Source organism: Phascolarctos cinereus, unplaced genomic scaffold, assembly GCF_003287225.1.
Source record: "Phascolarctos cinereus isolate Bilbo 61053 unplaced genomic scaffold, phaCin_HiC Scaffold_4;HRSCAF=312, whole genome shotgun sequence".
NCBI lineage: Eukaryota > Metazoa > Chordata > Mammalia > Diprotodontia > Phascolarctidae > Phascolarctos > Phascolarctos cinereus.
In genome coordinates this window covers 551,208,651-551,235,317 of record NW_027555847.1, presented here as the reverse complement: position 1 = coordinate 551,235,317, position 26,667 = coordinate 551,208,651, and the positions used below count along the sequence as shown (strand labels likewise).

Below are 26,667 nucleotides of genomic sequence, written 5' to 3'. Positions count from 1 at the left end.
TTACACTCTAATGGGGAAGACAACACACAAAAGAAAGTTAAAAAAAGGGGAAGGGATAAGAAAATATCCAGTGGGGGGGCAGAATGGAGCACAATCCAAGGAGTATAGCTGGTAGAAAATAAAGAGTTGGTGGGTCTATGAGCCCTTGTTAAATTCTGGCATTGGAAGGAGTTGTTTGCTCCACCCTCCAATTAGGGGCAGAGGGTACCAGGAACTGAAGATGTGTGAATATGAAAAATGATGATGATGCAGTTTTCCAGGATGATAAATTTCCTGGTGAAGAGGTTTCCTGGGAGCATGATAATGAGGGACATCAAGTCGAAGGTGTGCAGCTGGTGGAAAGTGAAAGTACTTTAATTTCTCTAAGCCCCAATTTCCTTATCTGTAAAGTGCTGATATTAAGGTTGGTAATAGATCGTCTGGGTGTTACAGTGGGTAGAGTGCTGGGCCTGGAGTCAGGAAGGTTCCTCTTTGTGAGTTCAAATCTGGCCTCAGACACTTACTAGCTGTGTGACCTTGAGCAAGTGACTTAACCCTATTTCCCTCTGTTTCCTCACCTATAAAATGAGCTGGAGAAAGAAATGGCAGACCACTCCAGTATCTTTGCCAAGAAAACCCTGAAAAGAGTCATGAAGACTCATACTCATTTGGAATGAATCAACAACAACAACTACAGAAGTGCTAGTAATAATATCTATTCAGTTTGCCTCATAGGGCTGTTGTAAGGATCATATTAAAAAACACATGTAAAATCACTTTGCTAATTCTAAAGTTCTTATTCATTTTTATATTTCAATGGATCTGTAATTTCATGAAGATGTCTTCCAGTGACATAGATTGCAACTCATCCTTGCTTCCATAAATTATCCATAGGAGAGCAATCCAATGTCCAAAAGGCCTCCTTCTAGGTCTTCTGACAACCTGTAGGTACCAGTGTAATCCTCAAACTGTCCATCTTTTATCCCTGAGTCTATAAGACTATGATATATTTCTATATATTTTACAATGCTTCTTACAGCTGTGTCATCATTAGCATTAATACATGTTCTATCTAGGCCTTTGATATGCCTTTACATTTCCCATTGGGTCATTTGCAATCTTATTTCTTTAGAGATTGTGATGAGCATGAATCCTTAAATACAGAATCGACAGATGAATATTCATATTTAAGAGGTTTTTTATGTCAGGGAGCAGCTTGGGAGCATTGGAAACCCTCTACAGTTTCCCACGTACTATCTACCCCACTGTCTTCCTCCTTTGCAATTCTGGGACCAGTTCACTGTCCGTACCACAGTCTTTGCTAGGTAGAGTTGCAGAGATAACTTTATTTAGCAATACTTTTAGTTGTTAATATTAAGAGAGTCATAAAATGAGGAGACATATGCTCTCTAGGGATGTTCACCATTTCTTGTAGATGTAATAAGCACAGTCAAAATGGAAGGATTCTTACTAGATACTGTAGTTCTCAAGATGTTTCTGTCTGTAGGTAGCATCGTGCTGATTGTATTAAGTCCCAGAATGCCACTGAGCTTCTTCAATTAGATATACCATCACTCAAAAGAGACTAGCCTACAAATCCATATAATTTAAAATAAAATGAAATTACTGAAAATTTCTGTTGTCTGGACTATGACGTATAGTTGGATAGGCAGCTACAGGGTCACAGGGCCTGAATTAGTTCATTGGTACATCTATCTTGGACAGATGTGGCAGGTGGACAATGAATTTATGTAAATTTACTTTTCCTGGAAATTCTTGCTTTAGTGTTTAAATGACTTGCATCTGCCAACATCATAATTGTTTCTGTTAATTCTTGAGCTGTAACTTCAAATTCTTTCAATTGAGGAGGAGTCATGGGATGGGCCAGTAGTGGCACTAGAGATCAGTAGGTGGTGGAGTGAAATACAGAAAATATCAGGGTAAAGGAGTGCAGTGAGGGCAAAGGACAGCTCCAACCATAGGGGCAGTTGCGACAGGAGATGGAGTGGATCAATGCTCTCTAGTTGGCTGTATCTGGAAGGAAGACCTTTGAGAGAGGGGATACCATAGTGCCAGGACTCTAAGGATGGGATCATATGAGGAAGCAGAGTCCTGGTATGCAGAATAGGCCAGCAGATGACCATGAGAGGTGGAGACAGCAGTCTTTCCAAGGTGTGGGGATGGTTAACTCCATAACTGCAGTAGGGGAGTAAGTATGCTGTCCTGAATGTCTATGCTCTGGGACAAAGCTTTTGTGGCTGTACCTTAGTCAGTATTCCTTAATATTTTTATGCTCTAATCATATCTTAGGCCAGATGTGTATTAGACCCAAATGCAAGTTGCAGATCTGGAGAGATTGAATCAATGAGACAATTAATATTGAAAACAAAACCCCCTTTACTAAATATAAACACGTGCTGTGCTAAGATAGATGAACAAATATTCAGCAAGCATATAATGGTACAGTTCTCAGGGTTCTTACTCACTGAGATATGCTCAGATCAATAACAACAATAGCCTGTACAGGAATAGTTTGCCACATTCAAAGAGCTACCCTGTTTTCTTCATATTGGCTATATAAGATTATCCCAAAAGAGGACCCTGGTATATTTAGCCCATCTCATCATGGGATTTTGATAACTGAAGTCTCACTGAAGGCTCTGCACTCATTTAAAATCATTAGCAATATGCAACCTAATCATCCCCTGGGGCAAACACCTGAGATACCACAATATTTTCTTGGAGTGCCTAATTCTATAGTCTACATCATAAGACTGATTTGTAGTTAAAACAGGAATCCTCAATGGTTTTTTTTTTTGCTTTTTGGTGAGGCAATTGGGGTTAAATGACTTGCCCAGGGTCACACATCTAGTAAGTATCAAGTGTCTGATGTCAGATTTGAACTCAGGTCATCCTGACTCCAAGGCTGGAGCTCTTTCCACTGTGCCACCTAGCTGCTCCCCCCAATGTGTTTTTTACCCTTCTTTTTTTTTTTTCTGGTTGTAGCCACAAAGGGCTCCATAAACCTCTCCCAGTTTAACTAAATCCTGATAGCAGGCTGTATACTGTTACTTGCCTCTTATAGTGTCTGTTAATAAAAGTAGAATAATAGAACACAATTATCTCAAAAAAACATTGCTTATTTATAACCTCCCAATAACTAAGTACTCTGCTTTGCCCAAGATTGTCCTGACCACCTTTGTTTCCCCCCCCCCCAAAACCAATTATTGGTTTCCCATTCCTTCAGACTCCCAGGTATAAAGCAACAATCCTTCCTTCCAACATCCATCCTTAAAGACAGTTTGCCTGTTTATCATTTATTCAGTGTGATAAGAGAAAGCAATGGTGACTAAGGCCAAGTCAGATGGGTGACTTGTTCAGTTCCACACAGCATATTTACTTTCCTGACTACAGATAGCCTATGGAATATATTTTTCACTGGGCTGGATTTGCCATTAAAATGTATCTCTGTGAATGCAGTATTAATGGAGAAAATGTTGTTACTGCTTACTTCCTGAGGTCCTAAACTCCCCTTATGAGTTCTTTTTCAGAAAAAAAAGACACTGTATAATTTAATAAGGAAGTGTGGTGGAGAGGGGTAAAAGAAGGAAGAAAAGCAGTGAGTAGAAAGAAAAAGCCGAAAGTCAGACCATATTATTCTCCATATTCACATCAGGTCCATGGTACTGAAGAAACAGATAGGGGAATGGCACAAGAGCATTTCTTCATTCCTCTGATTTAATTAAATGCATTTTCACTTAAAGTGGATAACATTGTTAGATCTTAATGGGATTAACCTAACTGAAATTTATTTGGCTTTGCTTTGACAGTCAAGATTATGGATTGCTCAAGTTCTATTTTGAGACTGCTGCTACCGATTCTGTAATTATAGCTGCGCACCAGTCATAATGCTGCTTCACCTAAGACACAGCGAGAGTTATCAAACAAAGCTTGTTTGTGGTATGACTGCAGAAATGTGATCTGGAGTATTGGTGCAACTTGAGTGTATCTCCTTTTAATTTATTTCTCTCTCACCCATTTGGACACTGAATCTTGGTCTGAAAGAAAAGTGATAAATTCTCCATCAAATTAAAGGTTTGCACATAGTCAATCACAAGCAGTGATTGAGGCTTCACTGTGGGTTTTTCATTTGATTCTGAATTGTCCAGGTTAGCTCACTCCATAATCCAAATTCTCTAAGTTAATTGCCAACTCCTCCCTTCGTTTAGTGTTAGTTTATACATTAAATGGCTGCATGCTTTTACCTTTAAATACATATCTTCCTTAACTCATGAATTTTGAATACAAGGTAGCTAAAATCTGATAGCTGACAGCAACCAACGAATCAACAAGCATTTCTTAAGCACTTTCAATGTGTCAGGCATTGTGCTAGGTCCTGGGGATTCAACTATAAAAGTAAAATAATCCTTGCCCTAGTGTTCCTTTGTGACTTTTTAAAAAAGTTTCAGTAAGAAAGCAGTATTTGCATTTGGAGGTAATACACCTGGAATTCTTCCACTTAAGTCTTTCTTTGATGCCTCATATTGGCAATGGAGGTAACCCTGAGTCCTTGAGATTGTTCCAGTAAAATAGAACATCTAAGACCTGTTACCAAACTGGGAAGGTTTTCAGTATGGATCTGGCAACAAACTGTCTAGATTAATCACACTCTCCCCTAGCTATGTGTAGACAATGGCCCACCACATTGATCAAGGGATTGTGAAGTTTTCAGTCATAGTAATTCATGCATGCCATCTACTGAGGTGTGGACAGTTTGCTGTGGCATTGGCAGAAGGAGTACACTCATAGATAAAAAAACAACAACCAAACAAACTATAAATCCTTGAGGTATTAAAGTATAGTTGGCTTTGGCATAACAACGCCTATTATCGAAGACCCAGTTTTTAATTGTCATATAGGTAGTTGGCAATTTGGGAAGCTTCTAAAATCATGTTATCACATGATATGCTATGACCTAATTTAACCAGTAATCTCATTAAAACTTTTTTTTCCTTTAAATTGAACCTCTGTGGCCACTCTCTGTCCCAATCTTACTATTGATCAACTTGGAAAGTCCATTCTAGCTCTATTTCCAACCTGGGACTATTTGTTCATCCACAAGCATCCTAGTGGCCCTCCTTTCTCCTAGGGGCTCACCATATATGTATTAGTTAGTATGAATAACAGATTCATTTTATTTTTTATTTTTATTTTTGTAACAGATTGGTTTTAGCCTACTTTAGTGTATAATTCTGAAGTTTAATTAATGCCCCAGCCTCACCTTCCCCTAGTGGTTGGGGTTAGTAGGTTAAGGAGGTAGGGGTGTGTGGAGTGGAGATGAAAAGGAACAAGCAGTTACTAGGTGCCCACTGTGTTCCAGACACAGTGCTAAGTGCTTTACAAATGTTATGGCATATACCACTATGTGCACCAAGTCTTATGTGGGAAAACTTTTAAGAAGAGATTTATTTGTTAATATTAGAAGTTTGGGGGGACTCTTCCTTTAAAAAAAATACATTGATGTAAGACACTAACTAAACTCTGAAACAAGGTGATACCAGTACCAAGAATGCTAGATTTGGAATCAGAGAATCCATGTTGCAATCCCAGCTCTCGCATTTACTGCTTTTTGATCTCTGGAAAATCACTTTGATGCTCTGGGTCTCAGTTTCATCATCTGTATAATAAGGAGGTTGGGTTAGATGATCTCTCTTACTCACTATTTTAGAATATGAAGAGGGGGGATGGGAAGGGGATAAGCACTTATATAGTGCCTACTATATGCCATACTGTGCTAAATAATTCCTCTACAAATATTTTCTCATATTCTTATGATACCTTAAGGCAAGCATGGTATTGCCAAATGATATATTCACCATTAGCTCTAAAACATTTTGGTGGTTTTTTTAGTCATTAAATATATCTTGGGGCCTATGATTTTCCTTAAATAACTTTAACCTTAAGAAGCCTTGGGAACTTATTTCATTACTCTGCCATCTTATTTTCTTCTTAAGCAAGGACTTTATTTCAGGGCTTGCTGTTTTATTTTTTTAAGTAAACATTTATCTGTGAAGTGCCCAGAGTAATCCTATCCATGAAACAGATATTCAATAAATGTTTATGAATGGATTGATGAACAAATGCTAGATAAAGCATTTATTTAGCACTTACTACCTGATAGGACCTTTGGTAAGCATTGCAGATGCAAACACAAACAAGAGAGATAGTTCTGGACCTCAAGGAGCACATCTCACACTTTAATGGGGGAGGCAGTGGAAAAAGTGGAGATGAATTGGGAGTATGTGTTTTGGAAATATGGCTGATCCTGGCTGAAAAAGGTGAAAGCCCACCTATGAACACCTAGTGTCCCAGGGCAGTCCAAGAATGCAAGTGCCATGGTGAAGAGATGTCGAGGAAGCAAGTCAATGAACCACATGTCATTATGGACCTACCTGTAACTTTTTCCCTGTGTACACTTAATTTGCATCTTCTCTAAGTTTTTTTTTAATTTTTTCTTTCCTTCATTCAAAATTCAACTAAAGACTGAGTTCTTGGCTCAGTACTGAAATACAAAGAAAAAAACAAAAACAAAAAGAAACCCAAAAAAGGCCCTGATCTCTAGAAGTTTACATTTTGTTGGGGGTGGGAGGTGGGTGGGAATCATAGATACATGGAAAATTAAATGCAAAATATACACAAAGTAGGTACAAAGTAACTTCTGGGGTAAGAATACTAGTGAATGGGAGAGATCAGAATAGAAATTCAACAGTTCTCATTTGAGCTAAGAAAGGAAGTCAGAGATTCCATCTACCAGAGATGAGGAGAGAGTAAATTCTAGGCATGAGTTAGAGAGATGGAATGTCAAGTATGGGTAAGCCAGTTTGGTGGAATTGTAAGACTATCACGCAGTAAGCCTGGAAAGGTAAACTAGAGTCAGAGTGTGAAGACCAAAAACCAAACAGAGAAATTTGTGTTTTATCTCAAAAGCAAGAGTAAGCCATGGGGGGTCCATGAACCAGGGAGTAACATGGTCAGAATTTGCTTTAGGAATATCATTTTGGGAGCTGTGGGAAGGATGAATTCAGAGGGGAGAGTCTGGAGGCAAGGAGACCAGTTTAGGAAGTTGTTGCATTCCAGGTGAGAGACACTGAACCAGGGAGGTGTCTGTTTGAGGGGAGATATAAATATAATTGATGTGACTTGGCAACTGATTACACAGGAGAGGTGAAGAGACAGAGTGAAGGATGACTTCAGATTTGTGGACTTTGGTTATCAGAAGAATGATGGTGCCCTCATAAGAATTAGGAAAGTTAGGAAAAGGAGGAGCACTTTGGGGAAAAGAGAATGAGTTGTGTTTTGAACAGATTGAAATGGAAGATGCTTTTGGAGCCATCCATTGGGCTGTTGGTGATTTTGGACTTTATTTTTTAAATGACAGAGTTGCTTTGGGCTTTTTTTTGTAAGCCATAGAAAAGAAGTTAGTTGAGAGATTGAAAATGAGGTTTAGTTAGAGAAATGATGGTCAAAAGAGAAACTTACAGTGGTGATAGGAAGGGATAGAAAGAAGAGAGGTTACATATGGCAAGAAGAGCTATTTCTTCCAATACTGGGGCAAAAGAGGAGAGAGTGGGAAGCAAAATAGAAGTAATTTGAGATGCAAAATAGGAAATGAATATAATTACATTGTAGTTCACAGGCTGCTCTCTTAGATCACTAATAATAAGAACAATCATTTATTAAGCACGTACTATGTTCCAGGCACTGTGCTAAGCACAATACAAATACTAGCAAAAAGAATGGCAGTACTGTTTAAGAAATTTACATTCTAATGGAGAGGATAACACATAAAATGGAGCTGAAAAGGAATGGAGGCTGGGAAGGGGATTGGAGAGGTCAAGAAGTAGTCCGGGGGTTCATGATTAAAAACTGGGTTTAGAGTGAGAATGGCTGACATGGGTACTTCCTCAAAATGGAAGTTTTGGGAGACATTCAACAATTGCAATAGAGGGTCAGGGTGGTGGAGGCATCTTCCAGAGTAAGAAGGGTACTGCGTGTGGAGGACAAAATCAGAGAGTCAGGAATGGGGCCAGCCTGGTTGGCCTGAGTACTTCCTCAAAATGGAGGTTCCTGGGGGAACTCAACAATTGCAAGTGGGGTAGCAAAATGGAGAGATCTTCCAGGGTGAGTGAAGGAAGTGTGTGTGTGTGTGTGTGTGTGTGTGTGTGTGTGTGTGTGTGTGTGTGTGTTCATGTGTCTGTACACTTAATCTCTCACAGGCAGTTCTGGGGTCCTACCATGTTCCTGAAAGGGTAAGGAAATAACTTGACAGCTCAGTGCCGAAGGAAAGTTATGAAAAGTTAACTTTGAGGCACTGCCCCTTATTTCACCTTCACGGGCAGAAGCATTCCACAGGAAAAGCCAACCAACTATATACTCAGACTTTTCTTATTAGAATTTAATATATTTTTATAAAGGGTGTTACTTTTCCTTGTGAATTCATTTTTTGGGAATGCCTTGCCAGTAGTCTGCAGTAGCCTTACCCAAATACTTGGGTTTTAAATCATCTTGCCTTTTATACTTGAGAGGCACTGATTAATCTATTTTCTTTGAATTTCAAATTTACATATAAACATTTTGTTTTTGCTTAGCTCTGGTCTTTTCTAAGAGGGATATTTGAGACTTTCAAAAGAGGTCCTATATAAATAGCTTCATAGTTCAAAAGAGCAAGGAACTAGATGCCAAGATATCTGGATTTTACTCCCAGCTTTGCAGCTAACCTGCTTTGTGATTTGGGGAAACTCAATTTCTCAGTTTCCTCATTAGTCAAATGGAAATAACTGAGTGGTAGCATAGCAGAGTGGAAAAAAAATGGGATTAATATGGCTAAACAAATTATGGTATATGAATGTAATGGAATATTACTGTTCCATAAGAAATGATAAATGGACAGTTTCAAAATAAACTTGGAAGATCTAAATGAACTGATGCAGAGTAAAGTGAGTAGAGCCATGTGGACAATTTATATAATGGAAACATTAGAAAGAATAACTTTGAAAGACTAAACTCTGATAACCCATGATTCCTGAGGACTGAAGATGTAACTCACTGCCCATCCTCTAAAAGACAGGTGATGGACCAAAATATAGAATGAGGGAAATACTTTTGGATATGGCAAATGAATGAATTTACTTTACTTGACCATGCATATATATTTTGAAGATTTTCTTTTTCTTTGTTGTTGTTGTTGAAATGGAGAATAAGAAGGAGAGAGACTAATATTTGTTAATAAAGAAAAAAGAATATTGTATTTAGAGGATCTATGTTTGGTTCTTAACTCTTTGTGACTTTGTGACCTTGAACAAGTTTTCTGGCCTACAAAATAAGAAAACTACATTATATGACCTGTAAGATTTCTTCTGTCATTAACATTGACCTGAATACCTGTATTGCTATATTGTTGTGAGACTCAAATGGGATAATATGAAAAAAGATTTTAAAAGGCACCATAAAAATGTACGATACCTTTTATGATTAAAAGTTGTCTGAAAATTTTGGCAATGTGGACAGCCAGTTTTGATCATATTTCCCTTTGATTCCCTAAGCTGGGGTGTGTTTCAGATCCCCAGAGCACAACTTTTCAAGGGCTCCTTCCTCTATCTGCTCTTCTGGGTTATTTGTGCTCATTTGGGAATGAACATTCTTATTGTTATGTTTAGGAAACTTGATGGGGATTCTTGGTTCATGCCTAGTATAGGCCCAAAGAAGGTGGTAGTACACACTAGGGAAATTCACTAAACAGCTACTCAGCTCTTTTTTGATTGAGTTTTGCATATGTAAATTTATTCTAATCTATTGTTATTAAATATCTCATACTAAGATTTTGAATAACCACAAGCCTAACAAATTGATATGTGAGTGTCTGGCATGTTTGCTAACCTCCATATATTCACTCCAAATGACTTTGTAATGCTGATACTTTTGGAACTAATGTAAGTAAAATGAAAATTAAAAAGAATTAGAAAGGATAAGTAAAAAGTGGACAAATTATAGATGTCTTATAAAAGTAGCAGATAAAACTTACACAGCTTGTGCTGGTCTACAACTTGTTTTGGAGATGTATAAGGGGAAAGGAGTGGGAGGAAGCCTTCTAGCTCATTCTTGTGGTTGGGTGTACAAGATGTCATTCAATTAACTAAGGAAATCTCCTGGGTTTTGTTGTTTGTTTGCTTGTTTGTTTTATTGGTTTTCTCACTGTGTTAGGCTTTTAACATTCTTCTGTCTGTCTCTGGCCATGTAAGAATTAGCTATTTAGTTTGGGAGTCTGTTCTTTTTGTATAAAAAAGAAATTAAATCCTTCCTTCTCTCTGAAAAGGAAAACCATGGACGCAAATTAAATTAGTAAGACATCAACTAAAGTGTGCCTGCTTTTAAAAACAACTCAAGTAGAGTAGAACTTTGAAGGCAAAAATCACTTTACCAATATTTTTAATTTTTTAAAAATATACATCATAGTGCTGACCTCACTGCGGGCATTTCATAATTATTGAACGAATTAAAAAAAACAAAAATATAAAAATCTGAAGTCACAAAATAGCTCCATTAAATATTAGATACATAGATAGATAAAGCATTTATTAAGTCTTATGAGGTGACAAGACTTGATTATTCATAGATTGTAGAGCAAGAAAAGAGCTTAGAGATCATCCATTCCATATCATCATTTTACAAATTAGGGAACTGAGGCCAAGAGAGGCAAAATGACTTGCCCAAGGTGCAATTGGTATTAAATGTTAGATTGTGATTCAAACCCAGGTCCTTTGACTCCACATCCAGTACTCTCACTTTGCAAAAAGATTATTTGTATAAGCTATGGTCCAGGGCCCCACAATCTGCTCAGCTCACATGGACTGGGTCCAATCCTTTCTTTGGCTTATTGCCTCCGCCAGAGTTTGCTCTTGCAAAATCTCTAAATATAGCTTAGGTTTAGCTCCTGTCTAGATTTCCAGATTGTTGCTCAAGGTAACCAATGAGTATCATGTTAAGATAGCCTCTGTTTCACTCTATCTGAAAATACGAAGACAGAAAGAATTCCCCCAGCCCGAATGAAAAAAATCAAAATCAAATGAAGCACTCTGCATTTTTTCCCTTTTTTCTTTTCCTTTTCTTTTTAAATTTTATTAATTTATTTTGATTTATCAACAATCACTTTCATATGCTTTTGAGTTGAAAAGTTTTCTCCCCCTTCCTCCCCCCCTCTCCCCATGGTGGCGCACAATCTGATATAGGCTTTACATTTACATACCCATTAAACATATTTTCACATTAGTGAAGTTGTAAGTAAAAATTAAAACCAACAGGAGGAACCATCAGAAAGATGACACAAAACTCAACAGAAGGTAAAAATAAGTGATAGCGATTCGACTTCCATAGTTCTTTCTTTGCATGTGGACAGCATTTTCCATTCCGAGGCCTCTGGAGATGTCTTAGATCCTTGTAATGCTGAGAAGGGTTCAGTTTAACAATCTTAGTCATTGTATAACGTGGCTGTTATTGTGTACAAAGTCCTCTTGGTTCTGCTCACTTTGCTCAGCATCAGACCATATAAGTCTTCCCAGGTTTTTCTGAAGTCAGCCTGTTCATCATTTCTTATAGCACAATAGTATTCCATTACATTCATATACCACAACTTGTTCAGCCATTCCCCAATTGATGGGCATCCTCTCAATTTCCAATTCTTTGCCACCACAAAAAGAGCTGCTGTGAATATTTTTGTACATGTGGGTCCTTTTCCCATTTGTTTGATCTCTTTGGGATATAGCCCTAGAAGTGCTATTGCTGGATCAAAGGGTATGCACATTTTTGTAGCCCTTTGGGCATACTTCCAAATTGTTCTCCAAAATGGTTGGATCATTTCACAACTCCACCAACAATGTATTAGTGTTCCAATTTTCCCACATCTTCTCCAACATTTATCATTTTCCTGTTTTGTCATGTTGGCCAATCTGATAGTGTGATGTGTACCTCAGAGTTGTTTTGATTTGCATTTCTCTAATCAATAACGATTTAGAGCATTTTTTCATATGAGTATAGATGGCTTTAATTTCTTCATCTGAGAACTGTCTGTTCATATCCTTTGACCATTTATCAATTGGGGAATGGCTTGTAGTCTTATAAATTTGTCTTAATTCTCTATATGTTTTAGAAATGAGGCCTTTATCAGAGAGACTGGTTGTAAAAATTCTTTCCCAATTTTCTACCTTCCTTCTAATCTTAGTTGCATTGGCTTTGTTTGTGCAAAAACTTTTCAATTTAATGTAATCAAAATGATCCATTTTGCTTTTCATAATGTTCTCTATCTTCTGTTTGCTCATGAATTCTGTTCTCCATAGATCTAATAGGTAAACTATTCCTTGTTCTCCCAGTTTACTTATGGTATCAGCCCTTATATCTAAGTCATGAACCCATTTTGACTTTATTTTGGTGTATGGTGTGAAATTTGGGTCTATGCCTAGTTTCTGCCATACTCTTTTCCAGTTTTCCCAGCAGTTTTTTTCAAAGAGTGGGTTCTTATCTCAGAAGCTGGGGTCTTTGGGTTTATCAAATAATAGATTACTATAGTCATTGACTACTGTGTCTTGCATATTTAACCTATTCCACTGATCCACCTCCCTATTTCTTAGCCAGTACCAAGCAGTTTTGATGATTGCTGCTTTATAATACAATTTAAGATCTGGAATTGCTAGGCCACCTTCCCCTGCATTTCTTTTCATTAGTTCCTTTGATATTCTGGACCTTTTGTTTTTCCAAATGAATCTTGTTATTATTTTTTCTAACTCTATAAAATAATTTCTTGTTAGTTTGATTGGTATGGCACTGAATATGTAAATTAGCTTAGGTAGGATTGTCATTTTTATTATATTAGATCAGCCTACCCATGAGCAACTGATGTTTTTCCAATTATTTAGATCTGATTTTATTTGTGTGAAAAGTGTTTTGTAATTGTGTTCATAGAGCTCCTGGGTTTGTTTCAGTTGGTAGACTCCTAAATATTTTATAATGTCTACAGTAAGTTTAAATGGGATTTCTCTTTCTATCTCTTGCTGTTGGGCTTTGTTGGTAATATGTAGAAATGCTGATGATTTATGTGGGTTTATTTTATAGCCTGCAACTTTACTAAAGTTGTTTATTATTTCAAGTAGTTTTTTACTTGATTCTCTAGGATTCTCTAAGTATATCATCATGTCATTGGCAAAGAGTGATAGCTTTGTTTCCTCTTTGCCTATTCTAATGCCTTCAATTTCTTTTTCTTCTCTTATTGCTAAAGCTAAGCTTTCCAGTACAATATTGAATAACAGTGGTGGTAATGGACATCCTTGTTTCACCCCCGATCTTACTGGAAATGCTTCTAGCCTGTCCCCATTACATATAATGCTTGCTGAAGGTTTTAGATATATGCTATTTATCATTTTAAAGAAGACTCCATTTATACCTATGCTTTCTAGTGTTTTTAATAGGAATAGATGTTGCATTTTATCAAAAGCTTTTCCTGCATCTATTGAGATGATCATGTGGTTTCTGTTTTTTTGTTGTTGATATGCTCAATTATGCTACTAGTTTTCCTAATATTGAACCAACTCTGCATTCCTGGTATAAATCCTACCTGGTCATAGTGTATTATTCTTGTAATAAGTTGCTGCAATCTATTTGCTAGTATTTTGTTTAAAATTTTTCCATCTATATTCATTAGAGAAATTGGTCTATACTTTTCTTTCTCTATTTTTGACTCTTCCTGGTTTAGGTATCAACACCATATTTGTATCATAAAAAGAATTTGGTAAGACTCCTTCTTCACCTATTTTCCCAAATAGTCTATATAGTGTTGGAATTAATTGTTCTTTAAATGTTTGTTAGAATTAGCATGTAAATCCATCTGGCCCTGGAGCTTTTTTCCTAGGGAGTTCATCAATGGCTTGTTCAATTTCTTTTTCTGAGATGGGGTTATTTAAGTATTTTACTTCCTCTTCGGTTAATCTGGGCAATTTATATCTTTTAAAAATATGTATCCATTTCACTAAGATTGTCAAATTTGTTGGCATATAGTTGGGCAAAATAATTCCTAATGACGGTTTTAATTTCCTCTTCCTTGGTGGTAGCTTCGCCCTTTTCATTCTTGATATTAGTAATTTGGTTTTCTTCTTTCTTTTTTTTTAATTAAATTAACCTAAGGTTTATCTATTTTATTGTTTTTTTTCATAAAGCCAGCTTTTAGTTTTATTTATTAGTTCAATAGTTTTCTTAATTTCAATTTTATTAATTTTCCCTTTTCTTTTCAATATTTCTAATTTGGTGTTTAGTTGAGAATTTTAAGTTGTTCTTTTTCTAGTTTTTTTAGTTGTATGCCCAATTCATTAATCTCCTCTTTTTCTATTTTATTTATGTAAGCATTTAGAGATATAAAACTTCCCCTAAGAACTGCTTTCGCTGCATCCCATAGGTTTTGGTATGTTGTCTCATTATTGTCATTCTCTTGAATGAAATTATTGATTGTTTCTATGATTTGTTGTTTGACCTAATCATCTGCATTTTTTTTTCTTAGCAAGAATTGAATTTAGAATTATGGTCAGTATTTTGGCATATCTCTAATTCCCCCAAAGGGTCCAGTGGACATCCTCTCAGACTCATAATGACTCATGTGATTTGCGCTTTCCTTGGGAAGCAAATGCACTCTGGAGCTGCTGGATGAGTGGGTTATCCCCTTCCCATTGGAACTGTGCTGTTTGAACAATTCATTGCAAAGTGTGTATGTGTGTGTGTGTGTGTGTGTGTGTGGTGTGTGTGTGTGTGAGAGAGAGAGAGAGAGACAGACAGACAGACAGACAGACAGACAGACAGACAGACAGAGAGACAGACACAGAGTGTTGGTGGTAGTGGTAAGGTCTCAGTCACTTGCTTGCTGATAATGTAACTACTCCTTACTACTCCTCTGACTACAGCATAGGGGCCAAGTGGTCAATTCTCTTCTTTCTCCAAATGGGATGCTCCTCTGAAACTCCTTGTCCAAGAACTCTCTATTACCAGGTCAGGAAGCTAGATTCCAGGATCATATTACTGAGGAAACCCCAATTGCTTGGCTAGAAGGTTGGAGTCCCTGACTCTGCATTTTGGAATTATCCAGAAAGCAGCTCCACAAGGCAGGCACTGCCCAAGAAATCTCCCTTCTTTGTGACATGGTTAGATTTGGGGATCACACTGCCTAAGAAATCAAAGTCTCCCCTTTACACCAGAGGCTGAGATGTAGGATCATTATCCATGAGTGTCTGTCTTGGGCCTAGGAAGCAAGCAAGTTGGCTTCTATAGTTATGTTCTTATTGCCCCAGCTGGTAATTTCTTAGGTTTGGGAAGTCCATTCTCAGATTTCTGGTCTCAGATCTATGCTCAGAGAGCTGTGGGTAAACATGTTTTAATTTTTACATCTCCCTGCTCCAAGGCAGCCATTACTCTTCCTTGGCATGTAATATTTTTTGTGTTTCTTTGTATCCCTAGCATAATGCCTGGCATAGGCTTATTGACTTGACTTAATGGGGATAAGACTGTGTTCAAGCATAGCCTGCCCCTGCACGTAGAACATAGGCATGTTCTGATTTTCCCTTTTCTGTCCCCTGGACAGAGGGAAAGGTAATCAAGAGGTCTGAAGTGGTTGAATAGTTCTGTCACCTTATTTTCATAGGGCCTTGGAGAGAGGATGGCTTCTCTAACTCACATCAGTCCTCCCCAGAATCTTAGCCAGTTATCTTAGGGAAAGCCCCAGTCTATGAAACCCAGTCAGGAACCAATCGCCGTCCTCCTAACAAAGCACCAAACGGGCATGCCCACACTTTTCACAAGCAGATGTGTTCCTGACTTCAAAAACTCAGACTTTCTAAGCCAAAGAAACTGATGAGGGAGCTCATTAGATTGATCAAGAAACTCTTCTTATTGGTAAAATAATAAACCCAGATTGCTTTTTTTAAAAGTAGGAGCTTGCCAGTGCATTTCAAATGTTTTCAAATTATTTGAGGGATGCAAGGTGCACATATCTAAGGGAATAACTGTCACTAGTATTTAAAAGTTAAAAAAGGAAGATCTACTATCTTTTTGTTCTCAGTATAAATCAATAGGAGATGATCTTATTGAAATTCAATTTAGACATATCTTGAATTAATAATATATTGCCTTTATATAAGATAACTTTTGTTAAAAAGTCAAGATAAGTAGAACAGGTAGTACTTTTTTCGGTTGATGAGGGAACTAAAACCCAAAGTCTAATTGGCTTAGTTAGCTAAGATCTCATCCAGCTAATTTGAGGTGAGTCTGTTTCCTGATTCCTCACTGGTCACTCTTTCTAGAGTTAAGTTCTAGGATTTTGGAATCAAATACTTTCAAATTCACATCATCAGATATTTATCAAACTCTTACTCTTCAGAGATTGTGCTTTTGCCAGGATTAATACAACTCTACATAGAATTTCATTATGTGATCTTTATTTTTTCTTCTTGTGATTTTATCAGTAGAGGAACTCTTGGTGTGGAGACTTATTCCACCAATGGAGTTTAGTTGCTTGATCTTTTATATGTCAGAAGTGAGACTTGAACTAAAGTCTTCTTGACCTCCAAGTAACAAGTATTGACAATGCTGTTTCTTTTAAGAGAATGAATTAATTAAAAATTGTCACTTAATTCACTAGCAGTGTTCAACTATTTTAAAGTTGTACATTGTACTAGATAGAAAGCTGGTCTTCGAGTCAAGATAACCTACATTCAAGTCTTGCCTTTGATCCACAAGTCAAAGGCAAGCTAGGTGAAGTGATGGATATAGTACTGAACTAAGAGTCAAAAAGACTTGGGTTCAGGTCTTGCCACTGGCACTTATCACCAGAGTAACTCTAGGCAGATACTTGCCGATATACATTGGCAAGCAGAGTTTCTTCACAGAGAAAGCTCCCCATACAGATATGATCAGAGGTCCAGACAAGGAAAAAGAAAAACAAAACAAGACTGCCAAGATATACAAGATTCCTGACAGAAGTAGTTTTCCAGAAATCATGATTTTTTAAAAAAAAACAATACAAAAACAACAATAGAATTATTTTCAATTACCTAGATTTTGGAAGGCTGTGATGACCCTAATCCTTACTTTAAAACATGCATAAACAGTGTTAGCAATAAACAGACTGTTATGAGAAAGACAGGTAGGAAAAGGGAGTTATCTCCACTGCCTATAGCTTTTGTTAACAATAGGTATAATTGAGTGCAATCACCAGACATTGCCATTACAGTTACATCCTCTGCATGAATAGCATGGGGACCTGTGCTTAGCTCATTCTGTTTGTTTATGTAGGGGGAGACTGACAGTTGTGCTATCTGTGAGAAGGAACTGTATCACAGTGACAGAATGCAGAGTGCTCTTTCATGTGTTACAGATTGCTAGGAAATTGGATAGGACCTCCTGAGAAATTGTATCTCACACCTTCCGCCAAGACAATTCTGTGACATACATTAGGGAAAAAGCAGGGAGGGAATGATGGGCAAAGGTTGAATTTATTCTAAGATGTGTAGTGTCCTTTATATACATGGGCCTGTGGGCATATCAGTGGACAGCAGTACCTTTTCTATATCCTAGAAAACATCCTATACCCTTGAAGGTCTCCCCTTCTACTCACTTTTACACACACACACACACACACACACACACACACACACACACACACGGAGACCTCTTTTTCTCTTATTTACAGTCCAAGTGTCTAAACACTAGAGAGATATGCAGTGATTCAGAGTTGACATGGGAAGAAAATGATCCCTGGAAAGAAAATATGGCTTCAGGTGGGTTGAAATCTCCCATTCCCCACAAGCCCCAGTGGATCTTCATAGGTAAATATCTCTTGTTGCTGGGTCAGCCCAGCTAACTCTTAGCTGATATGTCTGTCTTCTAAGTGAGACAATCAGTTTTGCTGTTGGGATCTTCATTAGTTAAAGTATAATAAATAGGCCTGGCATAAAGTGAGCCAATATTAATTATTTGCCTTTTCATGAGAAAAGGCATAGCTGTGAAATATGGAACTCTTTCCCACTGGAAGAGAAAACAACTTCTAAGAGAAACATGTGTTTCATATTTAGTATTAATAAGTCATTTTCTCAAAAAATACATAATTTGAAAGTCATTCTTTCTTTTCCTGTGAGAACTGGAAACCTTTTTTTTTTTGCTCTTGATGTGAACTGCAATAAAAGTTCTTGTAGGCAAAAGAATAGAAGCCAGGAGTGACTTTTATTTTGATACAGCATAATGGCTGTCATTCCAGGGTATGTCTGGAAAATGCATTGCTGTTTTCTGCTGTTGAATATTGTTTTTCCTGTGAGCCTCCTGTCCAAGGATGATGTCATCCTCATGTCACCAGTATATCCAAAGTCTGTTTGGAAATCAAAACTACTGAAAAAAATAGTAACTGATCAAATGAGTACAATACAGTAGAGTAATAGCCGAAAGGTTCTGCTAATAACTATTGCATCTCTCAGTCTTTGCTGAGATTGGTTGTTTTGTTTCAGATTGTTTAAAGCCTTTTTGATGCTTGTGATGCTATGTTTTGCATAGTATGATATATTTGCCCTTCTCTTAGGTATTGGCTAAATCTCATTTTACTGGATGGCCACTGAAGCATGATCACAAGACAGACATGGTGGATAAGTGCTTCTCAGGTAGGAGAAGAAATGGTTGTCAGTGTGGGTTATATTTTATTGTAATTAGACTTTTTATGTCTGACTTTGTTGGGTTTTCTGTCCAGATTAGCCTCTGTTAATAACAAAAGCCATGCCACATCATAAAGGAGCTCTTATCTTTCACAGTCTCAATTTTTTTTTAAATGCTGGCATTCTTATTTAAGTTAATGGCCTTTCCCTGATTCATAAGAGTCAATATTAGGGTTGCTACATTTTGAAGAACAAGATTTAACTGAATGGGACTGCTTATTGGTTTTAATGTGACCATGGCAGAATAAATAACTATGGGGCAAAATGAAATGGTGCTTCATTTGGTTTGCTGTCCATCTGGGACTTCCGACAGCTCTAGGTAATGGGCTTAATTCATAGTGACCCAATGTCTTTTTTTCTCCCTCTTCACCCTTAAATTCTTTTCCCTGTACTTCTAATGAAGCTTGATGTGGAGTCATCCATTGCTGAAAGCCTGGAATGTTTGACCCTTAATGGGCATGTTCAGAAATGGAGGCACTTGGGTATTTAACTTTAAAGCCTTCTTTCAGGTCTTCTTATGCAAGTAGGCTTAAGGGGGTGTAGGGTGAAGGGATAGGTAGGTGCACAGAGTAGATGGTGCTTATCCTTGTGAAGCTATAAGGATTAGCTAACTGGAACCCTGTTAGCCTTCCCAGGGCTTATATGCCAAGGTAATTTAGGCTTGTGACCTCTTAGAGCAACACTTGACTTTTCAGCATGTGCTTCTTGAAATTGGATCTTCCTTGTTTTTCTTCTTGATAGGTGTACTTTGTGGTATATTGTTCACTGGAAAACTCTGAATGTTCTGTTTTGTGCACAAGAGGAATGCTTCAGTAGCCTTCCAATGTCAGACTCCATTTAAACACTTTTTTTCCCTTTTCTGTATGCTGGTGATAGGAATGATATCACTTAAGATTTATTTCATAATTTGGAGCATTGATGAGATTTGGATCCATGCATATTATGTATGGGTTGTTTATCAGAGACTCAAAATGAATTGGGAACTAGCTCTAAGAAGGTTAAATAGAGCTTTGTGAGTAGTTATCATGAGAGCATAGCCTCATGGGTAACTTTTGGAGATGAATTAGGAAGGATTACTCATTTGTATCTATGTAAACTAAGGTCCAGAGACATTTAAATCCAGTTTTGTGTATTGCTTCTATTAGAGATTTCAGGCAGCATATCCCAGGATGATTTGAGGCTGTTGTTGGGAGGTGAAAGTTACTCAGCTTTTGGCCCTGTGCTCTTGACTTTGATAGAACATCTGCAGTACTCTACTAGTCTTGTTTTTTATGGGACAACATCAGCACTGTGGTTCTGAGGCCTAATTGAAATGGAAGTGCTTGAATTCTTTGTAGCTTTATCTGCTCAACTGAAGTCCAGGAACCATTTCATGCAACTAAAGTGCATACATTTCCATATCTGTTTAGTCAAATTATTATCCATTTATCCAATCACTGACCAAGTCCTGTTTATTCTAACTTACAACATCTCTTGTATACCCTCCCTTCTCTCTTCTGTCATTGCCACCACCATTGTGCAGGGTCTTACCACTTCATTCCTGGACTATTGCAATTGCAATAGCCTGCTGGTTGGTCTCCTTGCCTCTTCTCTCTTCAGTACATGCTCCACTAAGCTGTCAAACTGATCTCTATGAAGCACACGTCTGACCATGTCAACTCTGACCATGTCACTCCTCTATCCAGTAAACACCAATGACTTTCTATTATCTCCAGGATCAAATATAAAATCCTCTGGCTCTGAAGACCTTTTTTAACCTAGTCCCTTTCTACTTTTCTAGTCTTCTTACACCTTACTCCCCTCCATGCTTTCGATGATTCTATGACCCTGGCTTTCTTTCTAAAATGATGAAGACACTTCATCTCCTGAATGTGCATTTTCTCTGGCTGTACCTCATACCTGGAATTCTGTCCCTCCCTGTCTATGCCACACAGTATCCCTGTCTTTCTTCAAATCTAGGACAGAATGTCACCTATTACAAAAAGTCTTTCTTGGTTCCCCCTTAATGCTAACTCCTTTTTTGTGAGATCATCTCCAATTTATCCTATGTCTTGTTTGTACATAATCATTTGCACATTATCTTTCCTATTAGAGTAAAATAATAATAGCTAGCATTTACATAGCACTTTATAAATATGATGCTATTAGAATAAAATAATAATAGACAGCATTAATACAGCACCTTATAAATATTATCCTATTTTACCCCCACAACAACCCTGGGAGGAAGGTGCTGTTATTATTTTAATTTTACAGATGAGGAAACTGAGGCAGGCAGAGGTTAAATGGTTTGTCATGATCATACAGCTAGGAAGTATACGAGGCTGGATTTGAACTCAAGTCTTCCTGACTCTATGTCCAGCACTCTATACATTGCACCCCTATAATGTGAACTTCTTGAGATCAGGGACTTTTTTTGTAGGGGGAAGGTATGGTCTTTCTTTGTATGTCCAATATTTAGTAGACTGCCTGCCACACAGTAGAATCTTAATAAATGGTTACGAACTTGACTGATCTGGGAGAACTTAGACAATTCTGTCAGTAGGGAGGGAGAACAAGTTTATGTCAATAGAGTATTTGCTTTCCACAGTGGTTAAATTTCTATACTCTCACTGAAGAAGAAGCTACTCAGTTTTGTTCCTTTTTTGAGCAGGTCTGATTGTCAAGTCCTCATCTAATGTATGTGATAATTGTTATATAAATCACATTGCCTCTGTTTTTAAGGGAACAGGAATATGTGAGCCCCATTCCATAGGAGTTCTGACATGCTAAATTTCTATTTAAGCTCATCATACCATTTCTTTTCTCTTTCTATTTGTCTTCTTCCAGTTGTGGGATGGAGATTGTAAAGTGAAAAGAGCTATTCTAGTATCACATTAAACTGATCCCTTTACAATTTGGAATTCTAGAAGTTTACCTGCATTTGACAGAAGGAGTTTGTTAAATGAATGGTATAAACAAAATCATTAGGGAGTTAAAAGTACATATAGTTTTCCTGTGTATGTACTTTGACAGCAAACATTTACATATTTACAATCGATATTTTAATGCCAAATAATTGCCACCAATTTCTTCCTACAGTTCCTCAAGAACTTCAACTAGGTTGGTACATTTTTGTTAATTTTGATCCAGGTAGGATTCTTAGACACAGGAATGGCCTTAAAGATCATCTGGCCCAATTCTTGAATTTTATAGATGAGAAAACTTAGGCTAAGAGATTAAATCTTGCCAAGGTCACATGATTCAAACCTATACCCTTAGACTTCCAATCTGGCACCTTTCCACAATACCATGCTGTCAATCCTACATCCTGCTGGCTTCAGTGGAAAGCAATAAAATTGTTATTCATTCTAAATAGTTTAATGCAGGTTAGCTTTTATGCTTATTAGTCTGAGTTAGTGATAGTTTACTGAACATGCATTTTGAGATTTGTAACTTGACCTTATTGTGTGCCTGTTATGTGCCCTCTCAAGGTGATATTGAAAAACTGCCCTTTTTTTTTTTTAAAGATGGGCAACATGACATGTTCTCAGCCTAGAAGGCTCTTAGGTCTATCACTTGTTAAACAGCTTACAGAACTCTTACATCAGCATTTATATGAACATTTTGGCTACAGTTCAGCTGTTGGAGAGGGCTTTTCTTTAATTTTCATGCTAATACTGAATAATTTCACACCAAGAAAACAAGTTTTAAAGTAATCATGAGACCTTGTTGCAACTATTACAATAACAATGAAGACTGGGCCATGGAGGGAATCAGTTTACCAAAAGAACAAAAAAACAAGAGAATAACAAAAAAAATCTAGGGCAGCCGGGGACTGAGGAGAGCAATCCAGTGCTGTGCTGATTCTCTTTGGTTGGCAGAATCCCTGGGCAGCAGAGTTCACACAGCTGGAGAAAGGTTGCACCCTGTAGTTTCTTTTTCCACTTGGACAGAATTGGAGGTGTTGGGCCTATAATCTGACTCTACCCAGAGCCAAGTTAGTGTTGTGCAGTATTTCCGTTCTGAGCACATCTGTCCTTATTTCCCCTTTACATTGCCTGCCCACTGAAAAGGAAAAAAAAAACCCAACAACCCAACATAGAAGCTCTGTTTGGGTGGAGGAACTCTCTGGTATAATACCTCGGGGGCTTTCTAGGTTAAGTTAACAAATTGGAGCCTTTGATCAGATAGGGTAGGAGTGGGATGCAGCTGTTTGGTTCTTTCTTCCCCACCCCCTATCCTGTTCCTGATGGAATTATTGAGGGGGAGGAAAGGAAGAGGGGGCCCAATTCCTGAGACTGAAATACAAGCATCCACACTAGAGATCCTGGTTATGTGCAGCCTTGGAATATTTCCTCTTTCATTTAGGGAGGGGTTTGAGCATATTCTTGGGAGTGGGACAAGGACAAAATTCTCACTTTGGAAATGGGTTCATAGCAGGACTGTCATAACCTTGGGCTATACTCCTTTGGGGCTGGAGTATGTGAGGGTGGAAGAAGGTTATGGGGGGGTAGCCTATTGAAATGGATGAAAACTCATGGGCTCTATTAAACCCCTCTTTGAAGTGGCTCACTGCCCAAGAAAGAAGAGATATACTGCTTTGGCATCTGTCCCTGTGGTCCCTGGGTGAAGTAAAGAACTTTGAGGTGTGTGGGAGGAGAGAAAGTGAGTGAGGCAGTTTGATAATCTTTTAGACCATTCTTCCTCTCATTCTCCTCTGCAGGGAGGGTGAAGGAAGGAGTATATGGAGGGGGGATGCTTCTTGCCAGAGTCTTTATGGAATAGAAAGAAAAAAAAAACAAATAAACCAGAGTTAACATGTCTCCAACTCTAAGATTCTCTGATTCTGTGATTCTCTCTTTTTCTCCTAGTCACACTACCCATCTCCCTCCCCTTCTGTGGCAGGATGTAACTAGCCCATAAAGTTTGGCAGGAGTTAAGCATTTTAATACTTTTTTTGAAATGGTGACAACTGTTCATGGAACTGTGAATTTGAAGCTGGAATAAAGGATAAATAAACTTTGATACTTTTGTACTCATCCGGATATGGTATATCATTAAAGTATCTTGGTCCAGGGGGGAGAAAAAAGGGCCAATCCTAGATGGCTGAAGAATGGAGGAATCAAATGATGATAAATAAGGAGCCAATATTCCAGACTGGCAGGCACATGCCAGGCTGCCAAGGTCTGCAAGAATGGTTTCAGGCTTCCTTTATTATTGTAACCTCTTGAACAGACTAAGCCATTTGAAATGACAATAAATGCTTCTTGGTGGATAAGTTTATGACCTAATTTTAACCAAGAGTACTTATGGGATTGTTCTATGCAGGGAAGAGCAAAGTAGGTTGGACATTATTGGCCTGAAGTTCTGTGTCTGTCAGGGGCTTGGAGCTAATTAAACCCTGAGACATTAAGGAGACATTGTTTTATGGTATGATTATTTATTTCTTTTTGCAAAGAAGATTTCAAGAGGCTAATTCTCCTCGGAAGTCTGTCTGCAAAGGGGTGCTTTCCTGGCTGTGGCTTCAGCCTTCTTCAGAGGCCTATTTTCACTGTGGGAATGAGAGGCTGTGCTAAGCTTACGGATGACCTTATCGTTCATGGGACCACAGGAAGAAAAAAAAAATGACCCTGCAAAGCCCCAGGAGGAGTGTGGGAGGGGGTGGGAAGACTAAACTATTTGAACTTCTCTGCAGACTTTCTGGTCCTAGTTCATCTTGCCTCAACCCACCCAGCTGCCTTGGCTTCATGCCAGAGCTTCAGAAGAGACCTGGAAGTTAGGTAGCAGAAACAAATAGGAATGTTGCTAAGAGAATGTTTCTCCTGCTCCTTCTCTCCCTTGTAAACTTGGCATTTGGCTTCTCTTTTCACTGGCATTTTTCTGTGAACTTCTATTCCGCTTCCACTCTTCCTCTTTGCACATTGCTAATTCTAAACTCCAGTCCTTGTTCCACTGAAAGAGTGACTTTATTTCACCGACTGTGATTTTACCCTAGAGGCCTATGAGAAATGAAATTAAAATTCATCTGAAGTTCAATGATGGTGGTGAATATGATTAATATGGAGGCTGGAGGCTTGCTTCTATTTTCTTTCTGACCACAACTTTCTGAACTTTTTTTCTAGCTTTTTTTTTTCATTTACAATGGAAGAACTTAATAAAGAACTTTTAAGCAAGTCTTAGGAAGGAAAAAAATCCCAGTATAAAGAATGGCTTGAGGACACAGAGCAGTCTCTGATGCCTATGACAATGAAGACTAAGAAAGATTAAGAAGCAAAATTAGTTGCAGTGACATAAATTTGTATGAGGATTCTTCAAAAAATGTCATGATTATAATATCCGTTTCCATGTGACAAATTTACTTTAAGACATCATGACTTTGAATGGTGGAGATAGACACACTGATGCTGGATTAGCTCAAAGACTTTAATGAGTGATAAGAATTGGACTGTAGCCTTCTCTTTCTCTCTTCCATGTTTTGTTTTATATAATTCATACAACTATTAGTGTTACATGATTTCTTTTTTAAAGAAAAAATTTACCCTTATTTCAAGACTCTCTATGGATCTAATTCAAGGTAATTGTAAGGATCTATAGGGGTTTTAGAACTTCTCTGCCTAACTAATGCAATTCAGCAGTACTTCTGAGTTGAGTGATGGGTATGGTGTTAGAGAACTAAGGTCCAAATGCTGGCTCAGCCACTTAATTGTTCTAGGCCTCAGTTACCTCACCCTGGAAAAATGAGAGTCTCTACCAATTCTAAATCTGTGATTCGGAAGACCTGCTTTTAGATCCTTGCTCTACTACTTTCTAGATATAGTTTTAACCTCTATGACTCTATCCAGAGCCACTGGATTTATACTTAGATACTTTTTAAAGATAATACAGAATCTTTTTTTCATCTCTACCCTAGTAGACTTAACTCAACTTTATTTTTCTCTCAAGTTATTATTTGTTTTAGCACTTTGGTTATTCCTTCTTTCTCCTTCTTCTTTTAAATTTGTGTTCTATTTTCTCTCCCTTGGCTCTTGTCTTTCTCCTTATTTTTTGGTTCATTCCCTCTCTACCACTGATGAGATGATCTTTGAATTACTTTACTGAGGATGACTCATAAGCAGGGAACAACACGTTGCCATTAAAGTTAATAGTGCTTCAGAGGGACCACATTTGTGGTGATAAAATTTGCAACTAGGCATGAGCAATTTCAATTTGCAATACAGTGTTTTAATTGTTCTGAAATGTCTATAAAAATATTGTATGGCAAATTAAAATATCTTATGAACTGCTCCATTTCTTCTCACCAAAAAAGATGCTCCCCAGAAAGTACTCTTCTTCAAGAGTAATACTTGCTGGCTCAGACATCTGCACTTAGAAACAATCAGACTGCCTTTAAACGCACAGTACAGGGTCACATGCCTCTGAAACTTTGTTTTCCCTATTTTGATTGACAGAACGTTTGGTCTAAGTATTTCAGCCACTCAGTAAGTTGAATTAGGTAAATTTTTTAGCAGTTGATGGATGTCAGCCCAGGGCATTTTATCCCCAGAAATCTGAAGGTGGGACTTCTTTGGCCTTTCCTTAACCCTTTTAATTGCTACCTGAAGAAAATGAAAGCAATTTGCATTATACAGATTCACATGATTTTAAGAGGTGAGAGCATTGCACTGGAGCCTCCCACGTTTTCTCACATTCCAAAGATGAGAAAAAAAGCTCTTAAAAATTTCATTTTTGTCTGTGGTAACCTGGGCTACAGTAAAATGCTAATCATCCACCTTTGTTCCCACCAATCTGTGACTTCAGCACTCACTTTCTCCCTAATCTTTCTTGGCATCTTTTTAAGCCTTCCACTCCTTTTCCCTCTTGCTAGTAGGCAAATATCAGCCATTTCTGTATTGTGTTGGAGTATTATCATCTACTTCTAGTTTTC

The 26,667-nt window shown here is 37.7% G+C and overlaps 1 long non-coding RNA gene across 1 annotated transcript in view; it reads left to right on the top strand.

Annotated features, from left to right (window-relative positions):
- Nucleotides 1–26,667, top strand: part of LOC110208717 (uncharacterized) — a 267,294-nt gene that overhangs the window by 129,595 nt on the left and 111,032 nt on the right. The window contains exon 3 of the long non-coding RNA XR_013485733.1: nt 18,632–18,710. This is a non-coding gene — a long non-coding RNA (uncharacterized LOC110208717). The remainder of the gene's footprint in view (nt 1–18,631; nt 18,711–26,667) is intronic.